This window comes from Arachis hypogaea, chromosome 5 (genome assembly GCF_003086295.3).
Source record: "Arachis hypogaea cultivar Tifrunner chromosome 5, arahy.Tifrunner.gnm2.J5K5, whole genome shotgun sequence".
Taxonomy (NCBI): Eukaryota; Viridiplantae; Streptophyta; class Magnoliopsida; order Fabales; family Fabaceae; genus Arachis; species Arachis hypogaea.
Window position 1 is genome coordinate 81,123,104 of NC_092040.1, and position 24,323 is coordinate 81,147,426.

The 24,323-nt window shown below is 40.3% G+C and overlaps 1 non-coding gene across 1 annotated transcript; it reads left to right on the forward strand.

Moving 5' to 3' along the window:
* The first annotated feature begins 22,733 nt into the window (after positions 1 to 22,733).
* Positions 22,734 to 22,841, forward strand: LOC112805066 (small nucleolar RNA R71). The gene has a single exon (XR_003203678.1). It is a non-coding gene; the product is annotated as a small nucleolar RNA R71 (small nucleolar RNA).
* Positions 22,842 to 24,323: the final 1,482 nt, after the last annotated feature.

Genomic DNA, 24,323 nt, shown 5'->3' on the forward strand with positions numbered 1-24,323 from the left:
ATTGCCAAGAGGTCAATGAATTACATGATTGAAGAGGATATGAGCTGGATTTAATCTAGAGAGACAATATCTCCTGTCTCAATAAATTTCCCCATTCTTATCTCTCCCATTCTTTTATAGCTTTACTTACATTCTACAAAATCCCATTCCCCTTTACATTCCTGTTATTTCCATTTATGCATTTTATTGCTTTCTTTTATTCTTTTGCCATTTATGTTTCTGCCATTTATAATTCTGCACATACAACTTATTTTGTAGAGCTTGACTAATTCACCAATTGATTAAAATTGCTCAAATCTACCAATCTTTGTGGATACGATCCCACTCCAATGTGGGTTAATACTTGACGATAATTTTGGTGCGCTTGTGATAAACCCATATTTTGTGATATATTTTGTGCTTAGTTTGAGTGATTTATTCAATCCTTCACCCACTTATTCATATTAATTGCATGGTTTTACTTTCCCCTCCTTATTATGTGATGTATGTGAAAAATATGTTTCCTATGATTTAAAATTAATTATTCTAATCACCTTTATTTCCATTCGATGCCATGATTAGTGTGTTGAGTAGTTTCAGATCTTCTAAGGTAGGAATGACTTAAAGGATGGAAAAGGAAACATATAAAAATGGAAGGAAAGCGTAAAACGGAGTTTTGGAGAAACTAGCATCCACGCGATCGCATGGACGACGCGACCGCGTGCCAAGAGCGAAGAAGCAGCGACGCGGCCGCATGATTGACACGACCGCGCACCTAAAGAAGAACACCTATGACGCGGCCGCATGGCTGACGTGACCGCACGATAAGGAAAACTCCAATTGACGCGGCCGCGTGACCCACGCAGACGCGTGATAGAGGCTATGCACCAGAAATTGCAGAAAACGCTCATAGTAGATTTTGAAGCCCTTTTTGGCCCAAATCCAAGTCCAGAAGGCCTAGACCAGAGGTTATGAAGTGTGGGAATGCATCCATTCAAAGAGTCTCCAATTTTTAGTCACTTTCCATGATTTAGATTTAGTTGGGAGAGAGGTTCTCTCCTCTCTCTTTAGGATTAGGATTTAGGACTTCTCTTAGTTTTAGGAGTGACTCTCGATCCCAGGTTCAATGTTCTTTTACTTTATATTTATCTCTTATTCTCAGATACTTTAATGCTTATATTAGTTATGTTACCTATTTGGCTTATGCCACATTTATGATGATTTTCTTATTTAATGTTATTTGAGGTATTTCAGTTTAATATTGCATTCTTTTATTTATGCCATTGATTATTCCCAATCTGAAGACAATTTCATTCCAGTAGAATTAATTTACTTTTCCCTTTTTGGTCTTAGTTAAGAAATCAGTAACTCAGGAGTTATCTTAGCTCAACATAATTGATAACTGTTATCTTTGCTAATTGAACTGAACTTCAATAATCCCAACCTTTTCTTAGGAAATAAATAGGATTCGAAGGTCAAATTAATTAGTCCCTTGACTTTCCTTTGCTTTAGCAAGGGTCAACTAAGTGGAATTAAGATTCAACTTTCATTAGTATTGACAAGAATAACTAAGTCTGGACTTGCAATTTCTCATACCTTGCCAAAGGATTTTCTTTACAGTATTTATTTATTTTAATTGCCATTTAAATTATTTTCCATATTCATTCCTCACTCTCAACCCCAAAACACACTTTTTCATAACCAATAATAAGAACATACCTCCCTGCAATTCCTTGAGAAGACGACCCAAGGATTAAATACTCGGTTATCAATTTTAAGGGGTTTGTTACTTGTGACAACCAAGATGTTTGCACGAAGGGATTTCTGTTGGTTTAGAATTTATATCTACAACGCGACTACTTTTATAAAATTCTTTACTAGCAAAAATCCTAACGTCAGCTTGCTAAGAGCGGATTTATCAATATTATTAGGAAAGGGTAGTGAATTCAACTCATCAAGTTTTATGGCGCCATTGCTGGGGATTGGTTTGAATTTGACAATGATTAAACTGATTGGAGAGCTAGATTAAGTATTTTTTTTATTTTTATTTTTTCTCCTTAATTGTTTTCTTATTCATTTCCTAGTGTAACCTTTAAATTCCTTTCTAATCTCTGTTTCTCTTTCTTATCTTTCTGAGATTTCTTTAGCTATTAATTGTTTATACTTTCACTCTTCTAACTATTTGATTAATTGCATCACTCAAGCTAATCACTGATTTTAACTAAGGAGATTTCTTCACTTGCTATTTTCTTGCTGTGTGTTGACTGTATGACAGGTAGAAGAAGAGAGATTTCATACTCTTTTGATAGTGAACTTGAGAGAACCTTCCTTAGATTGAGGAGGGAGGCTAGAGGCAAGGGTATAGTTGGAGAAGAACCAGTAGGTGAAGATCTAACAACCACCATGGAAGACGAAGTGCACGAAGATGTTGGAGGAGGAGTTGGAAATCAAGCTGGGCAAGAGAGGAGAGTCTTAGGCTCCTATTTCAACCCAAATCCAGAAAACTGTGGCAACAACATCCTCAAGCTAACAATCCATGCCAACAACTTTGAGTTGAAACTCAACTCATCACTCTAGTCTAGAATAACTGCTCATATGGAGGAGGTGCTCAAGAAGATCCAAATCAACATCTCAACACATTCTTGAGAATATGCGATACTGTAAAGTCCAATGGTGTACACCTTGACACCTACAAACTACTTCTGTTCCCTTTCTCACTCAGAGATAAGGCAACAAAGTTGTTAGAATCATTCCCTAAGGAGAGCCTAACCACATGGGAAGATGTTGTGAACAAATTTCTAGCGAGATTTTACCCTCCATAGAGGATCAACAGGCTAAGAGCTGAGGTGAAAACCTTCAGACAGCTAGATGGTGAAACACTCTATGAGGCCTGGGAGAGGTTCAAAGATCTAACAAGAAAATGCCCACCAGATATGTTTAATGAGTGGGTGCAGCTCCACATTTTCTATGAAGGAATAACCTATGAATCAAAGAAGGCTGTGGACCACTCTTTAGGGGGTTCACTTTGTAAGAAGAAGACCATTGAGGAAGACATAGATGTCATTGAAACTGAAGTTGAGAATGACTACTTCTATGCCTCAGAAAGAGGCCAAAAGAAAGGGGTGCTAGAACTCAATTCTATAGATGCCATGTTGGCATAAAACAAGGCAATTGCAGCACAATTGGCAGCCTTATCCAAGAAAATGGAAAACAATCAAGTTACAGTTGTCCAAGCTCAAGCACCACCCCAGGAAGAAAATGAACCAGAAGTTGAATGTGAGCAAGCAAACTATGTGCATAACCCTTCTCGACCACCATATGACCCTAACTCCAAGACATATAACCCAGGATGGAAGAACTACCCAAATTTTGGGTGGGGGAACCAACAAAATCACAACTAAGATCATAACAAACCATACCAAGCCAATCAATACCAGAATCACAACTCCAATCATCAGTCAAATAACAATAGACCTTACCATAATCCACCTCACACATCATATCCTTCCAATCAGCAAACACACCACCATCAAGACACACTAACCCCAACCTCACAACCGTGTGAAATCAAGGGTAACTTTGAGAGAGTAGAGGCCGCAATAGCACAGCTATCATCACAGCTCACATGGGCCATTTCTACTCTCTTGGAAAGGCAAGCCTAAGCTAAAAAGAAGATAGATGCCAACCAAGAAGAATACAGGTAAAATTTAAAGAACCAAGGTGCAGCAATCTCAAAGCTAGAAGCATAAGTGGGGTTCTTATCCAAGCAAATCCCAATGCCTACACACACATTTCCAAGTAACACCATGTCCAATCCAAGAGGGGAGTGCAAGGCCATCACACTTAGAAGTGGAAAAGTGATAGAAGAAGCCACCAAAAATAAGGAGAACCACAAAGAAGAAGCTGCAGAAAAGCCTGAAAATAGGAAGAAAGAATAGGTCCCTAGCCTATCTTCACCAAAGCCAATCTTGAATCCTTATGTGCCAAAGGTACCATACCCATAAAGGGTAAAGAAGGATGGGAAGGACAGCCAGTTTTTTAGATTTTTGAAAATCTTCAAAAAGCTCCAAATCAACTTACCATTTGCTGAAGCATTAGAGCAAATGCCCTTCTACGCAAAGTTCCTGAAGGAGCTCATGACAAGAAAAAGAAACTGGGGAGAAAAGGAGACTGTAGTCCTAATTGAGGAATGTAGTGCCATCATACAAAAGAAACTCCCCCAGAAAATGAAGGACCCAGGGCGTTTCCAAATCCCCTGCATCATAGGGGATATCACTATTGAAAAGGCTTTATGTGACTTGGGGGCTAGCATCAATCTCATGTCTTTGAACATGATGAGAAGGATGAGAATTGAGGAAGCCAAACCAACAAGAATGGCACTCCAACTAGCTGATAGGACTTTCAAGTTTCCACATGGAGTGGTGGAAGATTTATTGGTGAAGGTGGGGGAATTCATCTTCCCAGCTGACTTTGTTGTGCTGGATATGCAAGAAGAGGCAAACACTTCAATTATCCTTGGAAGGCCATTCCTAGCTACTGCTGGAGCCATCATTGATTTGCAAAAAGGAGAACTAGTCTTGAGATTACATGAGGAAAAGATGGTCTTCAATGTCTTCAAGGCAATGAGTTATACCAAGAAAGCAATAGGAGAATGCATGATGGTGGACACCATAGAACAAATAGTCCAAGGAGTTTTGGAAGAAGAGCAATATGAAGAAAGTATGGAATTGGAGCAACAAGCACCACGTGAAGAACCACCATAAGGAACTATGGAAAGTTCAATCATGACAAACCACAAAGACAACAATGGAGAAGAGGCACCAAAACTAGAGCTAAAAACCCTACCTCTAAGCTTGAAATATGCCTATCTAGGTGACAACAGCACCTACCCAGTGATCATCAACTCAAGTTTGAGTAAGGAGCAAGAAGAGGAGCTCATCCAAGTGCTGAAACAATACAAGGATGCTATAGGCTGGAAACTCACAGACTTAAAAGGGATCAGCCCTTCAATGTGTATGCACAAGATCCTACTTGAGGAGGGTGCTAAGCCTTCAAGGCAACAACAAAAAAGGTTGAATCCAACCATAAATGAGGTAGTCCAAAAGGAAATGTTGAAGTTGTGGCAAGCTGGGGTGATCTACCCCATCTCAGACAACCCTTGGGTGAGCCCGGTACAAGTAGTCCCAAAGAAAGGAGGAATCACTGTTGTACCAAATGAGAAAATGAGCTGATACCAACAAGAACAGTGACTGGTTGGGGCATGTGCATCGACTACAGAAAGCTCAATGAAGCCACTAGGAAGGACCACTTTCCCCTACCATTCATGGACCAAATGCTTGAGAGGCTGGCTGGACATGAATACTACTGCTTTCTTGACGGTTATTCGGGTTACAACCAAATAGTTGTAGACCCAAAGGACCAGGAGAAAACTTCATTTACTTGTCTATATGGTGTTTTTGCTTACAGGAGGATACCCTTTGGACTGTGCAATGCACCTGCAACATTCCAAAGGTACATGCTTTCCATATTTTCAAACATGATTGAGAGGTTTATTGAGGTGTTTATGGATGACTTCTCTGTATTTGGTAACACATATTCTGATTGCTTGCATCATTTAGCCCTGGTGCTAAAGAGATGCCAAGAGACCAACATTGTTTTAAACTCAGAAAAATGCCATTTCATGGTTACGGAAGGAGTGGTCCTTGGTCATAAAATCTCAAAGAAGGCATAGAAGTGGACAGGACAAAGGTAGAGGTGATTGAAAAGTTACCTCCACCTTGCAATGTCAAAGCAATTAGAAGCTTTTTGGGACATGCTGATTTCTATAGGAGGTTTATTACAGACTTTTCTAAGGTTGCCAAGCCATTGAGCAACCTACTTGTCTCTAATGTGCCTTTCGTTTTTTATAATGAATGCATGTTAGCCTTTGAGGAGTTTAAGAACAAACTTTACTCTGCACCTATCATAGCACCACCATGTTGGGATCTACCCTTTGAGTTGATGTGTGATGCATCAGACTTTGCTGTGGGTGCTGTTTTAGGATAGAGGAAGGATAAATTTGTGCATGTCATTTATTATGCCAACAAGGTCCTTAATGAGAATCAAAGGAACTACACCACTACAGAGAAGGAATTACTTGCCATTGTCTTTGCTTTTGATAAATTTAGATCATATCTCATTGGTTCTAAAGCAATTGTATTCACTGATCATGCAACACTCAAATACTTGCTTACCAAACAAGAATCCATGCCAAGGCTAATAAGATAGATCCTGCTACTCCAAGAGTTTGACATCGAAATTAAGGATAGGAGTGGAGCATACCATCTTGCAGTGAATGAAAGCTTCCCAGATGAGCAATTGATGATGATACAAGAGACCCCTTGGTTTTCTGACATAGCCAATTTCAAGGCCATTGGGGAACTACCAACCAACATCAACAAACAATGAGGAGAAAGCTCATCAAAGATGCCAAATATATATCTGGGATGAGCCATATTTGTTCAAAAAGTGTGCTGATGGGATCTTGAGGAGGTGTATATCCCATGGAGAAGAACAAGAGGAGCTTTGGCAATGTCATGGATCTGCATATGGAGGCCATTTTAGTGGAGAAAGAATAGCAGCCAAGGTGCTCCAATGTGGATTCTACTGGCCAAGCATTTTCAAGGATACAAAGGACTTGGTGTCAAGGTGTGATGAATGCCAAAGGGCTGGCTATCTACCCAGGAATAATGAGATGCCATAGAGATTTATAATGGAGCTAGAACTATTCGATGTATGGGGATTGACTTCATGGGGCCTTTCCCATCCTCCTACTCAAATAGTTATATACTTGTGGTTGTAGATTATGTGTCAAAGTGGGTAGAGGCTATTGCCACCACCACAAATGACAACAAGGTTGTAATGAGCTTCTTAAGAAAGAACATTTTCAGCAAGTTTGGAGTTTCTAGAGCACTCATTAGTGATGGAGGGACACATTTCTGCAATAAATAATTGGAAACACTCCTTCTCAGATATGGAGTCAAACACAAGGTGGCAACCCCTTATCATCCGCAGACCAATGGGCAAGCAGAGATTTCCAACAAGGAGCTAAAAAGGATTCTTGAAGAAACTGTTGGAAGCTCAATGAAGGACTGGTCTAAGAAGCTAGACGATGCTTTATGGGCCTATAGGACAGCCTTCAAGACCTCCATTGGGATGTCACCATACCAACTAGTATTTGGCAAGGCTTGCCACTTGCCAGTTGAACTGGAGCATAGAGCCTTCTGGGCTCTAAAACTACTGAACTTTGATGAGCGAGCTGCTGGAGAAAAGAGGCTGAGGCAACTCAACGAGCTGGAAAAATTTAGGAACCAAGCATATAAAAATGCAAAGATCTACAAAGATAACACAAAAAGATGGCATGATCAAAAGATAGCAAGGAGGGAGTTCACTGAAGGACAAAAGGTGTTATTGTACAATTCTAGACTTAGGTTCTTCCCTGGGAAGCTTAAGTCTAGATGGTCTGGACCCTTCACCATTATCAAAGTGTACCCCTATGGTCAAGTGGAGCTCATGGAGGACAAAACACAGAGAACCTTCACTGCAAATGGCCATAGACTCAAGCATTACCTGGGGGACTCACTGGATGAAAAGAGAGTGAGCTACCACCTCAACTAAAAAAGGAAGAACGTCAAGCTAGTGACGATAAAGAAGCGCTAGTTGGGAGGCAACCCAAAACATTATATCCTTTTGATTTATTGCTTTATTAGAAGTAGATTGTGAATATTAGCTTAGGAAGTTAATTTCAGTTTTGATAGTTAAGATAGCTTTGTGAGATAAATTGTCTCCTATTTTTGGAAGTGCAGCTGGATGAAAGCATTTACTAATGATGATGAGTGATTGGGCTAAGAACTAGCTTAAAAGCTAAGTTTAGTGTGGCCACTCACCAACTTGATCTAGGCTTACAACCATTTGGATAAATTAAAATTTTAAAGAGTAAGCTCAAAGATTAAGTTTGGTGTGGCCACTACCATACGAGAATCAATAAGCAAGCCCAATACCACTCAAATTGGAAGCATTTAATACATTGGTGGAGGCTTGAATGAGAATTTTAATGTGTTAAGGGGAGATTAGAAGCAAAGAATGTGAAAGGATTGGAATTACTTCTTCCCCATGAACACATTAAAAACCCAGTGATGAACCCAATTTATTGAGATGCAAATGAATTAAGTTTGGTGTCCCAAGGGACACCCATCAGTTGCAACTCCATTCACTAGCATTGAAAAGGAATGTGGAGGATCATTTTATCATTACTGATGGGGTTTTCGGTTTCTTTTTTTTCAGGAGATTGAATGGGGCCCACTTGATAGATAACAAGGAGGTCAAAGTGTACTTACAATTTGGAACTCAACATATTCAGAGGACACAGTGGGATAAGGGTTGGCGCCACTTCCCACGCTAGGTGCCACTCCCCAAGTGGAAAACATTGAATTACCTTCTTTTCCCACCATTTGAACCACACCCTTCACTCCTATAAATCCCCTACCTTTCCCATTCCCTCCCACTTCAGAACCCATTCCATACACAAAACAAACTCACAGAGACTTTTTTCTCTTTTTTTGTTCTTCTTTCTCTCTATCTTTCTACTTGATTGGGACAATCAAGTGCTAAGTTTGGTGTTGGGGCAAAACTTTATTTTGCTTGTGTTTCTTTGCAATACTCCATTAATATCTCAGAACTCTCAAACACCCTCTCTCTCTCTCTCTCCACCCAATGGCACCACCAAGATCCTCAACCTCAAAGAAAAGAAAGACCAAAGAACCAACCTCAGGTTCCTCAAGCTCAAACTTCAATGAGTATAAATTTCTCTCAGCATTCAACCAAAACTAATTCTATGGTTGGGTGAGTAAGAGGGAGATCATCCCAAAGGTCGGCTTCCAACTAGGAAGGAATGAGCACCTTGAGATCAACATTGAGATCAACAACAGGGGCTGGGCACTCTTTTGCAACCCACCAAAGAAAGTGGTGGAAGGAGTGGTAAGGGAGTTTTATGCCAATGCCATGCCACAGCCAGAGCAAACTTATGGGTATATTAGCTATGTGAGGGGGAAGTCCATTGACTATAGTCCCTCTAACATAGAAAGGGTACTGATGGTGAAAAGGATCAACTCCACTCGGATTTATGAGGAGAGGATGAAGCAACTAGACCCAGGATTTGATGAAATCCTGAATAAAATCTATGTACTAAATGTGCAGTGGATCAATGACAAAGATGGAAAATCCAACCAGCTGAGGAGAAGGGACTTGAGCCCCCAAGCTAGGGGGTGGTTAGACTTTGTGAGAAGATTTTTGATCCCTACATCAAACACATCTGAGGTGACCAAGGAGAGGGCTATACTTATATACAGTATAATGAAGGGAGAGGACATGAATATTAGGGAGTTGATTGCCAACAATATCAACAAGATACTGAAAAGCACTAACGATAGAACAAGATTGGCATTCCCTAGCCTCATACAAGAGCTATGTGATGACGCTGGAGTTGAGAAGGTGATTGATGAGTTGTTGGTGAAGCAAGATAAGCCTATAACTGCCAAGAAGATGGCCAAGGTGTTGGCCGTCAATCCAGTTCAAAGGGCTAGAGGGCATAGAGCTCATGCTCATGTGCCACAACCACAACAACGAGAGGAAGAGGAGGCAGCGGAGCAACCACAATTTCTGGCACTTCAACCCCCACCATACCAACAATACCAACAATTTCCTGAAGGAATGAACTGGAAGCAGCTGCAAGGAGACGTGCACCAAATAAAGGGAGATCTGCATCAATTGAGGGAAGATATCAACTAATTTCAAAGTAGCCAAAGGGAGCAATGGAACCAAGTGAATGAGAAAATACACAACCTCCAAGGAAGTTTTGAGCAAGCAAGGAAGGAGCAGCAAGAGGAGTTCGATTGGGGTAAGGTGCGAAGTGCACTTAACAAGGTGGTGGAGCAAAACAAATGGTAGCAGAGGAACCTTGCTGAGTTCAGGCATCTCTATGATGCCCAGACCATTTCAAGGAGACAATATGGTATCAACACACAAGCGAAGCTGAATCACTTGTGTAATACTGTGGCTGCCATCAACCCCGGATACCCAACTTTCATGCAAGGGCTAGAAGAATTGAGTGCTAGACAAGAGGAGATCCTAGCTAAGCATAAGGAGGATGAAAGAGATTATATGGTGAGGCTGGGTTTCTAGAAGCCCAAGGATAAGAAATCACAAGAAGGATCCTCCAAAAAGGGTGGAGATGACTCTTCCCCCTCCAAGAAGAAGGACAAAGGCAAGGGGCCAATGAACTAAAGAAGCTGCATAAGATTATTGAGTTCCATTGTTGACATTTCCCAAATTTCTGAAATTTGTTTAAGTTTTTATCTGTTTACTTTATGTTTGAGAATAATTGATAATGTTAGGATAGTTTATGTTTTATTTTTCTTGAAGTCTTTTGTGAGTCCTTTGATATGCAAGAAAGAAAATGCAATGATAACTGTAGTCTTTATTTTCATCAATAAAGTAGAGTTTGTCTCCATAAGAGTTTTTGTGAGTGTGTAAGAACAAGAGTAAATGAGACTAAGACCAAGAAAGCTTATTCAAAAGAACTAAGGAACAAAAGACTAAGTGAAGAACCTTGAATGAAGTGAAAAGAAAAAAATGAGTCATGAAAAGTAACTAGTCCTAGAAGGCATGACAAGTAGAAGTTGAGGGGTGTTCCTTGAATATCTATAGAACCAAGAAGTAGTAAGCAACAAAGACCCAAGGCTCTGAGCATCAACTACTAGGGAGGGAAGAGAAACATTAAAAAACTCAAAAAGAGTTAGAACCCCTAGTAGATGCTTGTGGTGAAGATGTGTCAAGAAGAGGCATATGCAAGTAAATTCTCAGGGGTGTTGAAACACCTAACACCCTAAAGTCAACTGGCTTGGGAGTGTTGATTGAAAGACTAACTAAAGGGTTGTCTTGAGACAAAACAGTTAGAGTCGTGGTCAATAAACATAAAAGAAGCACAAAAGAGAAAAAAAAAAGAGTTAACCCTTACTACTTCAAGGTGACAATCAATGAAACGGACCCCTAAGACACATACTTGGAAAAACCCTTAAGGATCTAGGAGCTCTTTGTGATATTCAAAGCACTCATGCATGTGTTGAGCACTTAGTCCAATTCCTAGTTATATTGCATCCATTCAAGGTCAAGTTTCAATTCACCAAAAAGACCACTCACATTGATTTGCTTGGGACAAGCAATGCTTAAGTTTGGTGTTGTGATGACTTACAACATCTACCCTTTTTCTTGCATAAAAAGGTCCATAAAAGAGGCATAATCTCATTTGATCATTGCAATTCATGCCTTAATTGATGAATATCATAGTACATTACTTTGAAATGAGTTTGTGCTGGATTTCAAGTGGAGAAGACATCAAAAATGGGAAAGAAAACAACAAAATAAGTGGAGCGTGTGACGCAGGCGTGCCACTTGGAACAGACGCCACAAAGATGTATTGGCATGGCACACCAGAAGCTGGGCGTGGCACGCTGGTACAACATTCCAGAGAGTAAAAATGAAGACCATCAAAAGGACGTGGCACACTAGAAGCAGGGCGTGGCACGCCAATTCGTTACTAAAAGAACCATCATTATGGCGTGCCACTTTGTGTCAAAGGCGTGGCACGCCAGCCCCAGAGTTCAATTGGGCATGCCACTTGAGGACCAAGGCGTGGCACGCCAAGCCTATAAGACCCACAATTTAATGGGCGTGCCACTTGAGCAACAAGGCGTGGCACGCCAGTAAACAAGGAGACAATGCAAAAGCTGGGCGTGCCATTTGGTATCGAAGGCGTGGCACGCCAGCTCAAGAAGTCCCACTAAGGCGTGCCACTTGAGTGATGAGGCGTGGCACGCCAGCACCTAGGGAGGCCAAATAAAGCTGGGCGTGCCACTTTGTATCGAAGGTGTGGCACGCCAGCTCAATCATCTCACTTTGGCGTGCCACTTGAACATCCAGGCGTGGCACGCCAACCTCTGGGACCATGGTAAATGAAGGGCGTGACACGCCAGTCTCATGGCGTGGCACGCTGGTAGTGTTTTCCAGAGGAGGAATTAAAGGGCCAGTGGACTCAAGCGTGCCACTTGGGAGATGAGGCGTGGCACGCTGGCAAGAAGATGAAGCAAATGAAGGGCGTGACACGCCACTCTCATGGCGTTGCACGCTGGTAGTATTTTCCAGAGTAGAAGAAGAGGAGCCAATGAACTCAGGCGTGCCACTTTGATGACGAGGCGTGGCATGCCGGCAAGAGAGTAAAGCTTTAAGAAGGGTGTGGCACGCCAGACCCTGGGCGTGCCACGCTGGTACAAATCTCCAGAAGCATAGAGATAAAGGAAGTGACCTTAGCCGTGCCACTTTGGCTCGAAGGCGTGGCACGCCAGGTTACTTTGCCATTTAATATGCCTTGGGCGTGCCACTTTGGCTCGAAGGCGTGGCACGCCAGGTTACTTTGCCATTTAAAATGTCCTGGGCGTGCCACTTAGGCTCGAAGGCGTGGCACGCTAGGGGTGAAACAGAGGACGGCGTGCCATTTGAATGGAGAGGTGTGGCACGCCAAATCAGAAACAGAAGGAGCGTGACACACCAGAGAAGTGCCAGTCACATGCCAGCTGGAAGATCACATTTGTTGAGTTTCTTTTCCCTCTAAATTGTAATTTTCTATTTACTTTTGTAATTTTCTTTTATTTTCTAGATCTAGGAGTAGTATAAATACCATTGGAAGTATTGGAAAAGGGATCAGCAAGTCACAGAGTTTAGTTTTGGGATTTCACTTTTTAGTTTTCACACTTCATCTCTTCCATCTTTTGTACTTTCTCTCTGAGCTCTATTGTTCTTGATGGATTAATGATAGTGAATTTCTTCTTCTCTTCATCTTCTCTTTGATTTGCTGGAAGGAACTTCGATTTTCATTCTTACTGTTCAATTAACTTGAAAAAGAGATTGAATGCAAAATGGATTTTCATTCTTAGAAATCCCTTCTCACACTTGAGTAGAATCTGGATTTTGGTGTTTGGATATGGTGACATACAATCCTCCCTCTACCTGGACCTATGATGATGTGTGGTATAATTAGGGACCAAGCATATCTCTCTTCATGAGCAATTAGACTAAGGAATTGGCTATTGATCAAGATCTGAGAGACTGATTCACCAAGTAATTGGGGCTCAATCAATCATGATTGCCAAGAGGTCAATGAGTTACATGATTGAAGAGGATATGAGTTGGATTTAATCCAAAGAGACAATATCTCCTGATCTCAATGAATTTCCCCATTCTTATCTCTCCCATTCTTTTATAGCTTTACTTACATTATGCAAAATTCCATTCCCCTTTACATTCCTTTTATTTCCATTTCTGCATTTTATTGCTTTCTTTTATTCCTTTGCCATTTATGTTTCTGCCATTTATAATTCTGTACTTACAACCTATTCTGTTGAGCTTGACTAATTCACTAATTGATTAAAATTGCTCAAATCTACCAATCTCTGTGGATACGATCCCACTCCACTATGGGTTAATACTTGACGATAATTTTGGTGCGCTTGCCAAAAGCGGATTCATCAATATTATTGGGAAAGGATAGTGAATTCAACTCATCATGTATGCATGCATATGTATGATTGATGCCGTCATTTGTTATTAACTCATTATCCTAAATGGCCTACCATTCTAATTACCCTTGTTTGCCACTTTTGAGCCTATATATCCCTTGTGTTCTTTATATTACCACATCACTAACCTTAAGTGAAAAAACAAGTAATTACCCCAATTAAATCTTTGGTTAGCTTAAGATAGAGATTGTGTGTCAATTAGGTGTGAGAAACTATGGGGACTTGGGTTAATAAGGATGTGTATTGCTTGGTTAATAAATATTAAAAGTCTAAATGCTACTCATGTGAAATTATAAAAACCAATTGCATTGATGTTATAATGCTCCCTCTCAAAAAAAAAATCTTATGTCTCAATTTAATTTTAGGGGAATGGAAGCACCCCAATGATAAGTTTAATAAAAAGATCAATGCATATGAGGTGAAATAAAGTGAGATTATGGGTATTTAGGCATGATTTTAGAAGCATAGGGAGTGTGTGTATTTGTGTTAAGTGAGAACTTAGGATAATCAAGGATTCAATTTTCAGCTCACTTGGCCATACATGTACCTTCACCCTTACCTAAGCCACATTACAACCTTTAGAAAGACCTCATGATGTTTGAATGTGTGCATTAGATATTTTTTGATTGGTTAGATGAAGAACAAGGTTCTAGAAAGCATGAATGGAGGAGACTAGAGTGAAATACCCTATACACCTGAGTGACTAGAGTGCATATACGCTCCTAGTGAGGGTTTGAGCTTGACTCTATGTTCCCGACTTTCATGAGCTATCGCCTTACAAGTTTACTCGTCTCTTATTGTGTGATTTGGATTAGTGGAATTTGATTTCTGTTTGTCTTGGAGGACTTGTTTATTTTCTTAACCAAGTAGGCATAGATATTTCATCATATAGTTGCATTCATATGTATAGGTTGCATTGCATTACATGAGTCCTATTGTCTTTATTCATTCTTTTTTATTTCCTTGAGCTTAGCATGAGGACATGCAAATGTGTAAGTGTGGGGAGGTTGATAAACCGCTATTTTATGGTTTATCTTGTGCTCAATTGAGTGGTTTTTATCAGATTCTTCCCATATTTATCCATGTAATTAGCATGTTATACATTTGCCTTCCTGATATAATACTATGATTGAAAAACTGCTTTTTAAGTACTTAAATTATTGGATTATAATCCCTCTCTATACTATTCGATGTCATGATCAGTGTGTTCAGTGTTTTCAGGCTCTATAGGGCAAGAATGGCTGGGAGAATGGAAAGGAAGCTTGCAAAAATGGGAGGAATACAAAGAAATAATGAAGCTGACTAGCGAGACTCGACGCGCATGCATGGCTTGCGCGTGCGCGTGATCTGCAGCATTCCATAGCGACGCGCACGCGCACCTGACGCGTACGCGTGATTAGCGCAGAATACAAGGGATGCGTACGGGTGACTGACACATATGCATGATGATGCATGAAAACTTGTCTCTCAACAAATTTTCTTTCGACAATTATACCAAATTATCGTCAAGTAAAAACTCACAATAGAGTGAGGTCGAATCCCACAGGGATTGATTGATCAAGCAACTTTAGCTGGAAAAGTATGCTAGTTGAGCTAAACGGAATGTAGTTTGAAAGTTACAAAAAATTAAATGGCGAGAAAGTAAATAGCAGAAAATAAAGTGCAGAATCTTAGATGGGGAATTGGGGAAATGAGCATGTAAATAAATGGCAGAAAATAAAGAGAATGGGTAAGATCAGAAATGGGGAATTCATTGGGCTCAGGTGATGTTGTATTCTCCGGATCAAATTCATTTTCATCTCTTCCTCAATCAAAGAATCTATTGATCTCCTTGGCAATCTTAAGTGATTGGGTTCCAATTCCTTGGCAACCCAATCTCTCTAAGCTTGAACAATTGCCCAATTCCTTGATTTAATTGCTCATGGAAAGAGATGAAGTGTGGTCACGAATTATACCACATGTATTTCCAAATCAAAGTGTTGGAAGGATTACATCTCACTATATCCGCCCAGACACCAATTTGGTCCAACATGAGAAAGCATTTCTAGCATGATCTTCTCATCCCTTTTCCAAGGCTCAGAGGAGATCCAATTATGGAGAGTTTCTTTCCAAGACAACTAACCAATTGAATTAAGATCGAAAGCTTTCTAGTATATCAAAAGAGATAAAAGAAGAAGAGAATGAAAACTATAATTGATCCATCAAATTACAACAGAACTCCCTAACCCAATGAAAGGGGTTTAATTGTTCATAGCTCTAGAAATGGAAAATGGCAGAAAAGAATACGTCCTTAGCTAAATGTGCAGAAAAGTAAATAGATCGAGGGCAGTTCTCCAAAGTGCCAAAAGCTCCTCTATAGTTCAAAACTACTCCTATATATACTACTTCTCTTGATCTTCTAGTGAGTTCTTCAAGTCTTGGATGTGGGTCTTAGATCTTGAGTTGAAGCAGTTACAATCTTTAGTGGGCTCAGCTTGCAGAAAAGTATGAATTAGGCATGGTGTTAGTGAAGTTAACGTTAAGTGACATTGTGGGTTTGAGAACGTTAGTGGCAATTACCTTTTTCACTAACGTTCCAACCCCATATAACCCACGTTAACTCCATCGTTAGTGGCACTAACGTGACCACTACCTTTGCCTGAAAAACCTTCACAAGCGTTATTGGGACTCACCTTTCCCAATAACGTTGCCTAGTGCCCCTTGTCCCTACGTTAGAGATACTCACTTTTGTCACTAACACTCCAAGTGCCCCTACTCTCCACGTTAGAGTTCACATTAACTAAGTTAACATGGCCACTAACGTGGTAGTGAATGCCATCTCCAACGTTAGTGACAAAGGTGAGTGTCACTAACGTTGGCTCATCAATCCTAGCTCCACGTTAACTTTCACGTTAGTGGTCTTAACGTGACCACTAACGTGGGTGGTGCACGAAATTATGATCATCAATGGCGCCATCAACATGGTACGCACAATTGTAATCTCAACTCTTTATCACAACTTCGCACAACTAACCAGCAAGTGCACTGGGTCGTCCAAGTAATAAACCTTACGCGAGTAAGGGTCGATCCCACGGAGATTGTTGGTATGAAGCAAGCTATGGTCATCTTGTAAATCTCAGTCAGGTAGATTCAAATGGTTATAGATGATTTATGAATAAAACATAAAGATAAAGATAGAGATACTTATGTAATTCATTGGTAAGAATTTCAGACAAGCGTATGGAGATGCTTTGTCCCTTCCGTCTCTCTGCTTTCCTACTGTCTTCATCCAATCCTTCTTACTCCTTTCCATGGCATGCTGTATGTAGGGTTTCACCGTTGTCAGTGGCTACCTCCCATCCTCTCAGTGAAAATGTTCTACGCACCCTGTCACGGCACGGCTAATCATCTGTCGGTTCTCAATCAGGTTGAAATAGAATCCAGTGATTCTTTTGCGTCTGTCACTAACGCCCAGCCTTCAGGAGTTTGAAGCTTGTCACAGTCATTCAATCATTGAATCCTACTCAGAATACCACAGACAAGGTTTAGACCTTCCGAATTCTCTTGAATGCTGCCATCAATTCTAGCTTATACCACGAAGATTCCGATTAAAGAATCCAAGAGATAAACATTCAAGCCTTGTTTGCTTGTAGAACGGAAGTGGTTGTCAGGTATGCGTTCATAAGTGAGAATGATGATGAGCGTTACATAATCATCACATTCATCATGTTCTTGGGTGTGAATGAATATCTTAGAACAAGAATAGGATGAATTGAATAGAAGAACAATAGTAATTGCATTAATACTCGAGATACAGCAGAGCTCCACACCTTAGTCTATGGTGTGTAGAAACTCCACCGTTGAAAATACATAAGAACAAGGTCTAGGCATGGCTGTGAGGCCAGCCCCCATGATCTAAGATAGCATAAGACTAAAGATAGCTACCAAGATGAGAATACAATAGTAAAAGGTCCAATTTGTAGAGAACTAGTAGCCTAGGGTTTACAAGGATGAGTAAATGACATAAAAATCCACTTTCGAGCCCACTTGGTGTGTGCTTGGGCTGAGCATTGAAGCATTTTCGTGTAGAGACTTCTCTTGGAGTTAAATGCCAGCTTTTGTGCCAGTTTGGGCGTTTAACTCCCATTCTTGTGCCAGTTCCGGCGTTTAACGCCGGGCAATTTTGAGCTGATTTAGAACGCCGGTTTGGGCCATCAAATCTCGGGCAAAGTATGAACTATTATATATTGCTGGAAAGCCCAGGATGTCTACTTTCAAACGCAGTTGAGAGCGCGCCAATTGAACTTCTGTAGCTCTAGAAAATCCATTTCGAGTGCTGGGAGGTCAGAATCCAATAGCATCTGCAGTCCTTTTCAGCCTCTGAATCAGATTTTTGCTCAGGTCCCTCAATTTCAGCCAGAAAATACCTAAAATCACAGAAAAACACACAAACTCATAGTAAAGTCCAGAAAAGTGAATTTTAACTAAAAAATAATAAAAGTATACTAAAAACTAACTAAAACATACTGAAAACATACTAAAAACAATGCCAAAAAGTGTATAAATTATTCGCTCATCACAACACCAAACTTAAATTGTTGCTTGTCCCCAAGCAACTGAAAATCAAATAAGATAAAAAGAAGAGAATATGAAATGAACTCCAAAAACATCTATGAAGATCAGTATTAATTAGATGAGCGGGGCTTTAGCTTTTTGCCTCTGAATAGTTTTGGCATCTCACTCTATCCTTTGAAATTCAGAATGATTGGCTTCTATAGGAACTCAGAATCCAGATAGTGTTATTGATTCCAGTATTACCACCGGATACATACATGCCACAAACACATAACTGGGTGAACCTTTTCAGATTGTGACCCAGCTTTGCTAGAGTCCCCAATTAGAGTTGTCCAAGGTTCTTAAGCACACTCTTTTTGCTTTGGATCATAACTTTATTTTTTTCTTTTCTCTCTCTTTTTTTTTTCATTTTTCTCTCTCTTTCTTTTTTTTTCGTATTCACTGCTTTTTCTTGCTTCAAGAATCATTTTTATGATTTTTCAGATCCTCAGTAACATGTCTCCTTTTTCATCATTCTTTCAAGAGCCAACATTCATGAACAACAAATTCAAAAGATTTATGCACTGTTCAAGCATACATTCAGAAACCAAAATATTGCCACCACATCAAAATAATTAATCTGTTATAAAATTTAAAATTCATTCAATTCTTCTCTTTTTCAATTAAGAACATTTTTCATTTAGGAAAGGTGATGGATTCATAGGACATTCATAACTTTAAGGCATAGACACTAAGACACTAATGATCATAAGACACAAACATAGATAGACATAAGCATGATTTTTCGAAAAACAGAAAAATAAAGAACAAGGAGATTAAAGAACGGGTCCACCTTAGTGATGGCGGCTTGTTCTTTCTCTTGAAGATCTTATGGAGTGCTTGAGCTCCTCAATGTCTCTTCCTTGCCTTTGTTGCTCCTCTCTCATGATTCTTTGATCTTCTCTGATTTCATGGAGGAGGATGGAATGTTCTTGGTGCTCCACCCTTAGTTGTCCCATGTTGGAACTCAATTCTCCTAGGGAGGTATTGATTTGCTCCCAATAGTTTGTGGAGGAAAGTGCATCCTTTGAGGCATCTCAGGGATTTCATGATGAGAGGGGTCTCTTGTTTGCTCCATCCTTTTCTTAGTGATGGGCTTGTCCTCATCAATGAGGGTGTCTCCCTCTATGTCAACTCCAACTGAATAACAGAGGTGACAAATGAGATGAGGAAAGGCTAACCTTGCCAAGGTAGAGGACTTGTCCGCCACCTTATAAAGTTCTTGGGATATAACCTCATGAACTTCTACTTCCTCTCCAATCATGATGCTATGAATCATGATAGCCTTGTCTATAGTAACTTCGGACCGGTTGCTAGTCGGAATGATTGAGCGTTGGATAAACTCCAACCATCATCTAGCCACGGGCTTGAGGTCATGCCTTCTCAGTTGAACCGGCTTTCCTCTTGAATCTCTCTTCCATTGAGCGCCCTCTTCACAAATGTCTATGAGGACTTTGTCCAACCTTTTATCAAAGTTGACCCTTCTAGTGTAAGGGTGTTCATCTCCTTGCATCATGGGCAAGTTGAATGCCAACCTTACATTTTTTGGACTAAAATCCAAGTATTTCCCCCGAACCATTGTAAGCCAATCCTTTGGGTCCGGGTTCACACTTTGATCATGGTTCTTGGTGATCCATGCATTAGCATAGAACTCTTGAACCATTAAGATTCCGACTTGTTGAATGGGGTTGGTAAGAACTTCCCAACCTCTTCTTCGGATCTAATGTCGGATCTCCGGGTATTCACTCTTTTTGAGTTTGAAAGGGACCTCGGGGATCACCTTCTTCATGGCCACAACTTCATAGAAATGGTCTTGATGCACCCTTGAGATGAATCTCTCCATCTCCCACGACTCGGAGGTGGAAGCTTTTGCCTTCCCTTTCCTCTTTCTAGAGGTTTCTCCGGCCTTGAATGCCATAAATGGTTATGGAAAAATAAAAAAACAATGCTTTTACCACACCAAACTTAAAAGGTTTGCTCGTCCTCGAGGAAAAGAAGAAAGAAGAGAGTAGAAGAAGAAGAAATGAAGGAGATGGAGGAGGCTTTGTGGTTCGGCTAAGGGGAAGACGTAGTGTTTAGGTTGTGTGAAAATGATGGAGTAAAGATGGGTTTATATAGGAGTGGAGAGAGGGGTAAGGTTCGGCTATGTGAGGGTGGGTTTGGGAGGGAAAGTGGTTTGAATTTGAATGGTGAGGTAGGTGGGGTTTTATGAAGGATGGATGTGAGTAGTGAAGAGAAATATGGGATTTGATAGGTGAGGGGTTTTTGGGGGAAGAGGTGTTGAGGTGATTGGTGAATGGGTGAAGAAGAGAGAAAGTGGTGGGGTAGGTGGGGATCCTGTGGGGTCCACAGATCCTGAGGTGTCAAGGAAAAGTCATCCCTGCACCAACTGGCGAGCAAAAATGCTCTCTATGCCAATTCTGGCGTTAAACGCCGGGCTGGTGCCCATTTCTGGCGTTTAACGCCAACTTCTTGCCCTTTCCTGGCGTTTAACGCCAGTCTGGTGCCCCTTTCTGGCGTTAAACGCCCAGAATGGTGCCAGACTGGGCGTTAAACGACCATTTGCTGCCCTTACTGGCGTTTAAACGCCAGCAAGGTCTTCCTCCAGGGTGTGCTATTTTTCTTTCTATTTTTCATTCTATTTTTTCTTTTTCAATTGATTTTGTGACTTCCCATGATCATCAACCTACAGAAAACATAAATTAACAAAGGAAAAATAGATAAATATAACATTGGGTTGCCACCCAACAAGCGCTTCTTTAATGTCAGTAGCTTGACAGTGGGCTCTCATGGAGCCTCACATATGCTCATAGCAATGTTGGAACCTCCCAACACCAAACTTAGAGTTTGAATGTGGGGGTTCAACACCAAACTTAGAAGTTGGTTGTGGCCTCCCAACACCAAACTTAGAGTTTGACTGTGGGGGCTCTGTTTGGCTCTGTTTTGAGAGAAGGTCTTCATGCTTCCTCTTCATGGTTACAGAGGGATATCCTTGAGCCTTAAACATAAGGGATTCTTTATTCACTTGAATGATCAATTCTCCTCTGTCAACATCAATCACAGTCTTTGCTGTGGCTAGGAAGGGTCTGCCAAGGATGATGGATTCATCCATGCACTTCCCAGTCTCTAGGACTATGAAATCAACAGGGATGTAATGGTCTTCAACTTTTACCAGAACATCTTCTACAAGTCCATAAGCTTGTTTTCTTGAATTGTATGCCATCTCTAGTGAGATTTTTGCAGCTTGCACCTCAAATATCCCTAGCTTCTCCATTATAGAGAGGGGCATGAGATTTATGCTTGACCTAGGTCACACAGAGCCTTCTTGAAGGTCATGGTGCCTACTGTACAAGGTATTGAGAACTTCCCAGGGTCCTGTCTCTTTTGAGGTAATCTCTGCCTAGTCAAGTTATCCAGCTCTTTGGTGAGCAAAGGGGGTTCATCCTCCAAAGTCTTATTACCAAATAACTTGTCATTTAGCTTCATGATTGCTCCAAGGTACTTGGCAACTTGCTCTTCAGTGACATCTTCATCCACTTCAGAGGAAGAATACTCATCAGAGCTCAAGAATGGCAGAAGTAAATCCAATGGAATCTCTATGGTCTCAATGTGAGCGTCAGATTCCCATGGTTCCTCATTAGGGAACTCATTGGAGGCCAGTGAACGTCCATTGAGGTCTTCCTCAGTGGCGCTCACTGCCTCTTCCTCCTCTCCAAATTCGGACATGTAGGTCATGTTAATGGCCTTGCACTCTCCTTTTGGATTTTCTTCTGTATTGCTTGGAAGAGTGATAGGAGGGAGTTCAGTAATTTTCTTACTCAGCTGACCCACTTGTGCCTCCAAGTTTTTAATGGAGGACCTTTTTTCAGTCATGAAACTTTGAGTGGTTTTGATTAGATCAGAGACCATGGTTGCTAAGTCAGAGTGGCTCTGCTTAGAATTCTCTGTCTGTTGCTGAGAAGATGATGGAAAAGGCTTGCCATTGCTAAACCTGTTTCTTCCACCATTATTGTTGTTGAAACCTTGTTGAGGTCTCTATTGATCCTTCCATGAAAGATTTGGATGATTTCTCCATGAAGGATTATAGGTGTTTCCATAGGATTCTCCCATGTAATTCACCTCTTCCATTGAAGGGTTTTCAGGATCATAAGCTTCTTCTTCAGATGAAGCGTCCTTAGTACTGCCTGGTGCAGCTTGCATTCCAGACAGACTTTGAGAAATCATATTGACTTGCTGAGTCAATATTTTGTTCTGAGCCAATATGGCATTCAGAGTATCAATCTCAAGAACTTCTTTCTTCTGATTCGTCCCATTGTTCACAGGATTCCTTTCAGAAGTGTACATGAATTGGTTATTTGCAACCATTTCAATCAGTTCTTGAGCTTCTGTAGGCATCTTCTTCAGATGAAGAGAGCCTCCAGCAGAACTATCCAATGACATATTGGACAGTTCAAACAGACCATCATAGAAGATACCTATGATGCTCCATTCAGAAAGCATGTCAGAAGGACACTTTCTGATCAATTGCTTGTATCTTTCCCAAGCTTCATAGAGGGATTCACCTTCCTTTTGTCTGAAGGTTTGGACTTCCACTCTAAGCTTACTCAATTTTTAAGGTGGAAAGAACTTTGCCAAGAAGGCATTGACTAGCTTTTCCCAAGAGTTCAGGCTTTCTTTAGGTTGTGAGTCCAACCATATCCTAGCTCTGTCTCTTACAGCAAAAGGGAATAGCATAAGTCTGTAGACCTCAGGGTCAACCCTATTGGTTTTGACAGTGTCACAGATTTGTAAGAACTCAGCTAGAAACTGATGAGGATCTTCCAATGGAAGTCCATGAAACTTGCAATTCTGTTGCATTAGAGAAACTAATTGAGGCTTAAGCTCAAAGTTGTTTGCTCCAATGGCAGGGATAGAGATGCTTCTCCCATAGAAGTTGGGAGTAGGTGCAGTAAAGTCACCCAACACCTTCCTTGCATTGTTGGCATTGTTGTTGTTTTCGGCTGCCATGTCTTCTTCTTTGAGGATTTTTGTTAGGTCCTCTACAGAGAATTGTGCTTTAGCTTCTCTTAGCTTTCGCTTCAAGGTCCTTTCAGGTTCAGGGTCAGCCTCAACAAGAATGCTTTTGTCTTTGCTCCTGCTCATATGAAAGAGAAAAGAACAAGAAAATATGGAATCCTCTATGTCACAGTATAGAGATTCCTTGAGGTGTCAGAGGAAAAGAAAAATAGAAGGAAGAGGTAGAAAATTCGAACTTATCAAGGAAAGATGGAGTTCGAATTGTGCATTGAGGAGTAGTGTTAGTCCATAAATAGAAGGATGTGAGAAGAGGGGAAGAAATTTTTTGAAAATAAATTAGAAAGATTTTAAAAACATTTTGAAAAATACTAATTGATTTTCGAAAACTAAGAGTGGAAAAGAAATCAAGTGATTTTTGAAAAAGATTTTGAAATTAGAAATCAAAAAGATATGATTGAAAACTTTTTTTGAAAAAGGTGTGATTAAAAAGATATGATTGAAAAGTTATGGTTTTAAAAAGATGTGATTGAGAAGATATGATTTGAAAAACAATTTGAAAAGATTTGATTTTTAAAATCAATGACTTGGCTAACAAGAAAAGATATGATTCGAACATTAAACCTTTCTCAACAGAAAAGGCAACATACTTGAAATGTTGAATCAAATCATTAATTGTTAGCAAGTATTTTTGAAATTGGAAAGAAATTGATTTTGAAAAAGATTTGATTGAAAAGATTTGATTTGAAAAGATTTGATTTTGAAAAAAATTTTGAAAACTTGAAAAAATTTTGAATTAAAAACAAAATCTTCCCTCTTGTGCCATCCTGGCGTTAAACACCCAGAATGGTATCCATTCTGGCGTTTAACGCCCAAAACTCACCCCTTTTGGGCGTTAAACGCCCAGCCAGGCATCCTGCCTGGCGTTTAAACGCCAGTTTTCCTTCTTCACAGGGCATTTTGAACGCCCAGCTTTTTCTGTGTAATTCCTCTGCAGTATGTTCTGAATCTTCAATTCTCTGTATTATTGACTTGAAAAGACACAAATTAAAAATTTTTTGGATTTTTAAT